This window comes from Nilaparvata lugens, chromosome 3 (genome assembly GCF_014356525.2).
Source record: "Nilaparvata lugens isolate BPH chromosome 3, ASM1435652v1, whole genome shotgun sequence".
In the NCBI taxonomy this organism is placed as follows: domain Eukaryota; kingdom Metazoa; phylum Arthropoda; class Insecta; order Hemiptera; family Delphacidae; genus Nilaparvata; species Nilaparvata lugens.
This window is the reverse complement of record NC_052506.1, coordinates 53,716,114-53,726,112: the sequence shown is the minus strand read 5'-3', so window position 1 is coordinate 53,726,112 and position 9,999 is coordinate 53,716,114.

The following is a 9,999-nucleotide window of genomic DNA, read 5'->3' as shown; positions in this document are numbered from 1 at the left end:
ATAACTAATTGTAATTGTAGGATTTTTGTAATTTTGTAGGATATGTGGATTGTCAAATATTTAAATAGAAAAATGCATGGAGTATATCATTTGTATTATGATTAACAAATTTAGAACTGCATAATTTAAGTGAAAAAAGCTTCTCTACAGGGTTCCTACAAGAAAGTATAGCTCAAATATTATTTACTGTGGCTATCAAATCATCTTGTGTTTGTTTCATGTTATCAATCAGAGTTGTTAATTAAAATTGTAATCTTCAATATGATATTATACGTTTTAGATAGCTAGGCTATCTATAGAGAGATTTATTCAAACTTGAACTAGTATTCCCTTAAAGGTAAATCTTGAAGCTAATCTTTTGGAGAATCTTGTTTTGTCATGTGTATGAGCAGAGTTAGTTTAAAATGGGCAGCAATTTAGTATTTGATTCAATTTATGGTTAATTTCTTTAAAGAAGACTGTCAATTTTGTGAGACAGTGTTGAGTGCTTTGATTAGGTCATCAAAACTTCTGGAATTATTGTAGAAATTTTCTTTTTTTGAGATTCAGAATAGTTCTTTGAATGTAACGTTCTTTGTGATGATGGTTACCGAGCACTGTAACTGGAGCCAATCGTCATTCTATTTGATGAAAATATTATTATCCAATGATGATTTATCATTTACTTCAATATAATAATCGATATATTATTATTTTATTTAATAAAAGAAAGAGTACTTTTGAAAAATATAATTAATAAAATATAACAGTTGTTATTTAACTGATGTTAAAAAACACTATAACTAAGTCAGCATATTGTCATTTCAAAACAAAACCGAACCCTCAACCTCCCCTTTTACATTTAAAACATCAATAAACATCACTATTTGAAAAACCTCTAATCCCTTCCAGCATATTGCAATTTCAAAGCAAAATCCCAACCTATCTTTCCACTTTTGAAAATATATCAAAAAGCATAGTTCTACCTGGACCCTAGCCCTTTCTAGCATATTGCAATTTTAAAGCAAAAACCTAACCTAACCTTATGGAGCATTATTAAATATAATCCAAAAAACCTAACACTAACCCCTAACCCATTCACATTGAATAATTTAGATTTCAGAGCAAAATCCTAACCCCCTAACCTATCCTTTCACATTTGAAACATCAAAAAACATGACTCTAACTGCACCCTAGCCCCTTCTAGCATATTGCAATTTCAAAGCAAAAACCTAACCTATCCTAATAACACATTATTAAATATAACCTGAATAAAACCTAACCTCTAACCCATTCACATTTAATACTTTGGATTTGTTCGTCATCTTTAGAACAAAACATAAACATTTGGTTCATTTCATGAACATGTTCACAAAAATGTGGTTCATTTCATGAACATGTTCACAAACATGTGGTTCAGAGCAAAATCCTAACCCCCTAACCTATCCTTTTACCTTTGAAACATCAAAAAACATAACTCTACCTGGACCCTAGCCCCTTCTAGCATATTGCAATTTTAAGCAAAAACCTAACCTATCCTGAAAAAACATTATAAATATAACCTAAATAAAACCTAACCCCTAACTCTTTACATTTGCAAATCGGACACTACCATTATAACGTGGACCTCACTATAGATACTCAAAGAATACTTTTGAATAACTATGTTATAACTGTGACTGTTGCTGGCCGTTACTGTTTCTGAGACAAAGAGAAGCTCCTGTACCGACCAGCTACGTTATCACCGGCTTTAGAGGAGCAGTCGCAGCGTACCCTGCATCTAGGCAACCAGCGCTCGCACTCAGCGATTGCTCGAATTGCCGAGTGACCGTCCGTTCATCTACTCGAAACTGCGATACAACATCTAAAAGCAACGGACAGCATACGCCAACTACAGCATATGATCAGCACATACAGCCTGCAAATGAAGTACTGTCAATGAAGAAAGTCTCAACTACCGCAGCTATTTCACTCAGTTAAAACTATGCAGACTCTCTACTTCGAACTGAGGCAAAAATCTTCATCCCACATGGAACTACAACTGTGGATTTGACCAGATCTGAACCAGGTCAAATAAGGGGGCTAGTTACATCATGATCAAGAATTAGAATTGAAGTTTCAACTGACTGCCATGACAGAGAAAGGGAAGATGTCAGCCCACCTGATGCAGATAATAAATGGTCATGTGATAGTGACATTATGCCTTTTCGATGCCACCACAACAATGACTTATCAGTAAAAGAGAAAATGGTAGAGCTATATCCAGCCAACTATGACGTTCCTTCACCAATACTTGAACCATCATCCAGTCATCTAGTGGAGATTCTTCAAGCAACAACCTTCCACTGTCACAACCACAGAACATGCATAAAACTCACATGAACCATCACAACCATCCTATTCAGCATCAAACCAGGAAGAAAATTCTGCCTCACTGCAAAAACAAACGGAAGAAACTGATATTCCACCAGTGCAGCCCAGGCAGACAAAAGAAAATCTGGCAGTGATACCGAATCCAGGACAATGTCTTACGGATGTCAGCAAGCCACTACCGGATTGGGACCAAAAGAAGTGGAACAGTGACAAGGAGACCACCCTGGCAGAAAATGATCACTACATTTTGGCAATTATCATACAACACATGCTCATCATTTCAAGGTTGCAAAGACTAAGGCTGCAACCTGGAGTCAAACTTGGATGGGGACTGTCATCACATGTGGTAATAAAATTTCAACATGTGAAATCCAGCATGCCTAAGAATTCACAATGGACCTACCCACCCCAACCAACTTTGATGAGTGGAAGAAATTCCACTTGATCAAGCCAGGTAGGCATAAGCAATGGCTACCAGACAGAGGAGATCCATTTTGTTTGGCCCAGTAGAAACAAAGGTCTCATAAAATACCCCAGATGTTGGAAACAATTGATGAAACCGGAAAGAAATTTGTCATTGAATCAGAGATTGCCATTATTTTCAGTGAACAATTGAATTATGTCAGATCAGACTCTCATGTCTGCCATGGAAACCGTGAACCATGCAATTTGTGATGCAGTAGGGCCATTCGGTGATAGAAGAAAACAGCCGAATTCCTATTATATGTTCTAAATGTATGTATCTGTGATTATTAAAAATGTTTGAAAAAACAAATAAGCCAAATGTATAATATTGCTATTATATTATAAGGAAATGCTAAGAATTAGGTTGAGAGAATTATATATTAAAAAAATTATTATGAAATGCTGAAATACCAAATGAGAATCAGATTGAATGGATATTTGAGAGAACTAATGTAATATATTATGTTATAAATTATTATGAAATGTTGAGATATTGTTGAAATCTATTGAAAGAATATTCTATGAAAACTGTTATACAATATTATGTTGAAATTGAATAGGATTTATATATTATTGAATGAATGTGATTTATTGTACAATTTTTAAAGGCCTGGTATATGATTAATCAAAAGTCTTATTGGAATAATATTTGTAATATTACATTTTTTCTTGATTGGAATCGAATCTTCAATTCGAGATCTATAAAACTTTATAGTGAATATCAGAGTCATCGATATACGGACAACTTTTTGACTGAGAATTTATTGTAAATGATTGTTTTGCATGTTCAATGGTATCACTGAAAAAACAAACTCTGTAAACAGAGTTAACAGAATTAACAGATAATATAGAGGATATATAAAATTTAAAATAACAGTTTCAAAATAAAGTTTTATTGAGAACAAATATGAAATGTGAATTCTAAACTTGTAATTTATAATTTTTTGGTGACGTGTCCATGGCATCGACACTGGTTTGAGGTGTCTACAAAGCTTTGCTCTGTTCCTTGTAGCTAGGCTTTTCCTTCTCTCTAAAACTAATGGCTGGCTATGTGTGTTGTAATTTGGTGCTCTCTGAATATTCTTCTGTTTAAGTGAATTTATTAATGTTTTAAATTGAGTTTTGAACAGTTTATAGTGTTCTATTTTGTCTATGATTTGTTTCTTGTGTATACAAGCCTATAGCCATTGTTTTCAACTATATAAATTGGATAAGTATTTAGCTTGTAGTGACTTTAGATGCTTAAGCATGTAAGATATTGTTCTTTGTGTATTTGTGTAGTACATTGCCAAAATTCTTCTGAAGATTATAAGTTCATTTGCTCTGAAAACTGGATTTCTCATTCATAGGCGATAGATCCATTCATAGTTTACCAAGAATCTATTACGTTGGAGCCGATAACTATCCTTAGGTTAATAGGTGTGAAATGCTATCCAACTGATTTAGGAGAAAATTGGTAGCACGGCAAATGTACCCTGTGGTGGGACCGAATTACAAATAAATATGTCCCAAATGGTACACCATGAAATCCTGGTTATAAAAATTATTGGTAGGATAGATATCTTGATAGGTTATGAATGGTTTGTTGCTGAATGGGAGGTCAGTTCTAGAGAGATCAAGTCCTAATGAATATATTATCTGTGCAGACTAGCAAAATGGCATACAATATGAAAAATATTAAAAATGATGATGAGTTAATAGCTGCCTTAACACAACTGTTTGATAAGCAAAATGCTAGGTTTGATGAGCTAAATGCTAAGATTGATAATTTGAAACAAGATCAAAGTGCTAGGTTTGATGATATGAAGCAAGAATGTAGTAGCATAAGACTAGAGCAGGTTAGTATAAACCTTCTATTGAAAGATGCACATGAAACATTGAGTGATAATCATGAAGATGAAAACAAATTGAAGCAGGATGATAGTAGTGTTGAGATACAAGATCAATTAGTTCAAGTTTCAGATAATGTAGGCCTAGTTACTGTTATTGAAAATGTAAATCCTAGTGAGATAGTAAAATTGAGTAATGTAGTAGGTAGGGAGTTGTCTTTATTGAAAGTCAACAGTAAAGAAAGTAGTATTGCCAAATTGATAGTTAGGAAAACAGTAAGTAAAGTGAATGTTTACATGAGACAGGTTTCTGTAGAGGTTAGAACAATGTAAACAAAATGAATCTTGCTTTGAATCAAGTGATGAATTCAACTTTCAATTGAAAATTGAAAGGGTGTATGCAAAGCATTATTTAGTAAACATGACTTACTTTAGTAAGCAAAACGGCTTTGTTGAAACAAATGAACCCATGAATAAAATCATGTTCTTGAAGAAAACAAAACACAAAGTCACCATTGATGTGTTAGTATTCAAAGTTGTTTCAAGTTGCTCATTTACAGATGATGACTGTGAATCACATGATGAAAGGGTATTCCCCAGCACACACTGATTAGGAAATCTGTGTTATGCCGGGATTCAGAATAGCATAATCGCTACGCAGTGTATGGTAAGAGTCCATAATTGTGTCTTTTTCTTTCCTGTAGCCTATTTTTCTTGGCCCTTAATCTTTTCAAATTTCGATTCTTTCCTGTCTTTGTGTAATGTTCAGTAAAATTCTTCTATTATGCATATCTTAACCAATCTTGTCCATAGTCATTTAAATTTGTATTTTTCTGAAATAATTTTGGAAGTTGAAATAGTAGCTTATTCTCCTAATCTTTAAATTGTTGATAAAACTTAACTTTTATAAAATCTATCCATTGTAGTGTGAAGAATTGTGTGCTCTTGTGATATATTTTTTCATCATTATCACTTATGTGAAGTGTATCAATTTTGTGTATATTGTTTTAGGGAACTTATTACCCATTTTTTCTTTTTCTCTTGTTTGTATTTTTTAGGGAACTTATTTACCCATTATCCATCTTGATCATCTTTGTATTGTAATCTTGAAGGTTTGTATTTATTATAAAGTCTTTAAATTATGAAATTATTAAAAAATAAATGGTTCAATTTAGAACATGCTGAAATCTATTCTTATGTATAAATTCTTTGTTTAATAAATAAACTTTAAAATTTGAAAGTATTAATGAATTGTGTCACATATATATGAGATGTATTAATGAAAGTTAAATTGAATAATAAGTTTTCTTAAATAAAAACGTCTTGTTATATTATTAATTGAAATGAGTTAAAGGTTAAAATTTCTCTAAAGTTTTTGTAATTGATGTCTTTTTCTAAATTTTAAAACTGTTTTTTATATAAATTTTGATATGATTGATTATCGTTTGAAATGGATGCTGGAGTATATGTAGAATTTTAGTGGGGTTTGTTGATTAGAATTTTGCTGGTATGTGATTGTTTTTTGAGATGGAAACCCATTATTGCCTAAAGAAGGAATAACAGAGGTTATGACTTAGAGAGGCAGTAATGAGATAATATTTTTTTGTGTTGATTACTTATGTTGATTGCCATAGATGCAAAATAATGATTAATAATGTGATTGCCATAGATGCAGATGATTACTTACAAATATTGATTGCCTTTGAAGCAAAATTTTGATGTTTTGAATGATTCTTGTTAATGATTGATAGTAAGTTTCGTCATGGAATGTAGTTTGTGTTTAGAACATTGAAAAGTCAAAATAAGCTATAGTATCCAACAAACGATGATTAATAATATTGAATAATTTGCTTTTTATAATATTTGAACAATGAATAAATGGAAATGAAATTATTTTTTTCTAGTGAAATTTTGTAATTGATATCTCCATATTTCACAATATATGTTGCTGACTGTATAATAAGATGTTAACAAATTCATTTTATATTGATTATATACTTAATAATAATTTTCATGTGAATTAGATTGTATTGATAGCCTAATCAAAATTTTCCTTTTAGTTTATAAGCATTTTAAGATAACAGGTACAGCATGGACATTAACCTTGAAATAATTATCATGTGAATCTCGAAATCAGCAACAAGTGAACGCCATGAAGAGTGTTAAGAACATTTGGGTGATTTTCGAACTAGTGTGACTCATCAATTGAACACCAATAACTACGCCACTACCTACACCAATAACTACGCCAATATCTACACTGATGTCTACACCAATATCTACGCTGATGTCTACACCAATATCTACGCTGATGCCTACAACAATGTCAACGCCAATATCAACGCCAATATCTACACTAATATCTACACCAATAACTACGCCAATATCTGCTCTGATGTCAATATCTACACCAATAACTACACCAATATCTATGCTGATGCCTACACCAATATCAATGCCAATAACTACGCCAATATCTACACTGATGTCAATATCTATGCCAATAACTACGCCGATGCCTGTGCTGATGCCAATGCCAATATCTATGCCGATGCCAATGCTGCGCCAATGCTGATGCCAATGCAATATCAACGCTGATGCCAATGCTGACACCAAAGCAACGCCAATGACAATGCCAATGCTTATTGCTGACCTTGTATCTCAAACTTCAACACTACACATTACCTGGAGGTAATTGCCATCCATGTTCACGTTTGCAACTTTGAATTCAGAATAACAGTCACAGTATCATGAAAGAATGGATTCAAAAATCCTCTCCCAAATTATTCCTGTATGCAGAACTCTAAACCTTGAAAGCTGAAAATATCAAAAAACCAACCTTACCTAAATTAATCCTCACCTAAGTTAATCCTGTATGCAGCGTCTATCTCTTTTCCAAAAAACAAATTACATGTCATTTCAAGCCTGAAAAATACATTGTATAATTACAAATATGATACAAAATTTACGTGACTCTGTATCGAGTTTGGTATGCAGCCGTCTACTACAAGCATGAGGCAATGCTAACTGAGATGTCACCTGTATCGAGTTTGGTATGCAGCCATCTACTACAAGCATGAGGCAATGCTAACTGAGATGTCACCTGTATCGAGTTTGATATGCATCAGTGAACTACAAGTATCAGCCCAACACTACATGCATCCGGATCAGCCCAACACTAACGTCATCACACTGGAGTCACACTTAACTGAAAATCATACTGAGTGCCTTAACGGACTGTTTTCCAAAATTTGCATCGATGAAATCAACCGCGTCAAAGTGAAAGAAATGAACATTTTTTGATTTATTGAAATTTTATGTGAAAATTAAATGTAACAATTCATCAATTCATTAAAAAATAAATAATAATAATTTTTATTCAACATACTAATTTTTTTTATGCAATAAAAATTGAATTTTTCTATCTATTAAATTTATGTGCAATTTCAAAAAACTATTCTTTATTATATCAAACTTTCTGTTCAGATATTTTCCTTTAAATTATAAAGCTAAATCAAAAGTAATTTTGATATTCTATACTTTGAAATATGTTTGGAAACATATAACAAATGCTATTGATGAATTTTTATAATAATTTCAATATTATAGGACAACATGTAATGTTTTTATAGAAAAATTGTTACTGTTCTCGGATTTATAATTCAAAATTTCCATTTGGGTCAATGTAATTTTTTTCTTTAAATTTTCAAACAGTAAAATTTTTTATGTCAGAGGGGGGTATTTGTAATATTACATTTTTTCTCGATTGGAATCGAATCTTCAATTCGAGATCTATAAAACTTATAGTAAATATCAGAGTCATCGATATACGGACAACTTTTTGACTGAGAATTATTGTAAATGATTGTGTTGCATGTTCATGGTATCACTGAAAAAACAAACTCTGTAAACAGAGTTACAGAATTAACAGAATATAGAGGATAATAAAATTTAAAATAACAGTTTCAAAATAAAGGTATTGAGAACAAATATGAAAATGTGAATTCTAAACTTGTAATTTAAATTTTTTGGAGACGTGTCCATGGCATCGACACTGGTTTGAGGTGTCTACAAAGCTTTGCTCTGTTCCTTGTAGCTAGGCTTTTTTCCTTCTCTCTAAAACTAATGGCTGGCTATGTGTGTTGTAATTTGTGCTCTCTGAATATTCTTCTGTTTAAGTGAATTTATTAATGTTTTAAATTGAGTTTTGAACAGTTTATAGTGTTCTATTTTGTCTATAATTTGTTTCTTGTGTATACAAGCCTATAGCCATTGTTTTCAACTATTAAATTGATAAGTATTTAGCTTGTAGTGACTTTAGATGCTTAAGCGTGTAAGATATGTTCTTTGTGTATTTGTGTAGTCATTGCCAAAATTCTTCTGAAGATTATAATTCATTTGCCTCTGAAAACTGGATTTCTCATTCATAGGCGATAGATCCATCATAGTTTTACCAAAATCTATTATGTTGGAGCCGAAACTATCCTTAGTTAATAGGTTGAAATTCTATCCAACCGATTTAGGAGAATTGGTAGCACGGCATATTAATTATGATCGAATAGATGATGTGAGGATATGAAGAAATTTTTGTAATAACATTCAACAAATATGAATTTTATGTGATATCATTGAAATGTGTCATAAATTGTATAATGACCAAATTATATTAGATTATATTAAAAAAGGAATATTGTTATGTGATTGAAAGAAATTGTAATTTTATTTTGTACTTGAGCAAATGTATTATGAGAATTATGTCATGATAGATTGCAAGAAAATGAATAATAAAAGAAACAAACAAAACAGAAAAAAAACCAATAAAAAAACATAATAACAAAAAAGGGAAACTAAGAAAAAGGAAATTAAAAAAAAGAAACTGAAAAAAAACAATAAAGAAATACAAGGCCCACACAATAATATCTATGATTTATTAAAATACTGTATAATAATTCAAAGTTATATGAAATGATTGTAAACTAGAGATAAGGCATTAAGGTATATCTGTTATAAATATTGAATGGTAAAATAATGTTTATTGTTTCTCTTAAATTGTATGTTATAATATTTTTGGGACTTATCATGAATGTATAATAATGAAAATGTATCTCTCAGGGAAGATTTAGAAACCTGCAAATGCAACTTTTCAAATTTTGGGGGCTTTTTGTAATGATCCATTTTCATAAATATAGAAATATTGTCCAATTTTTAAAACAAATTCATTCCAACCCTGCTATCTGCCAACTAACTGATAAGGCAGCTCTAGCCAAGCTATATGAGATAATGGTACAAACAACTTAGGCACCTCTATCCTCTTTCACGTTCCTTACTGGCATAGTGATAAGCAGGACAGTGC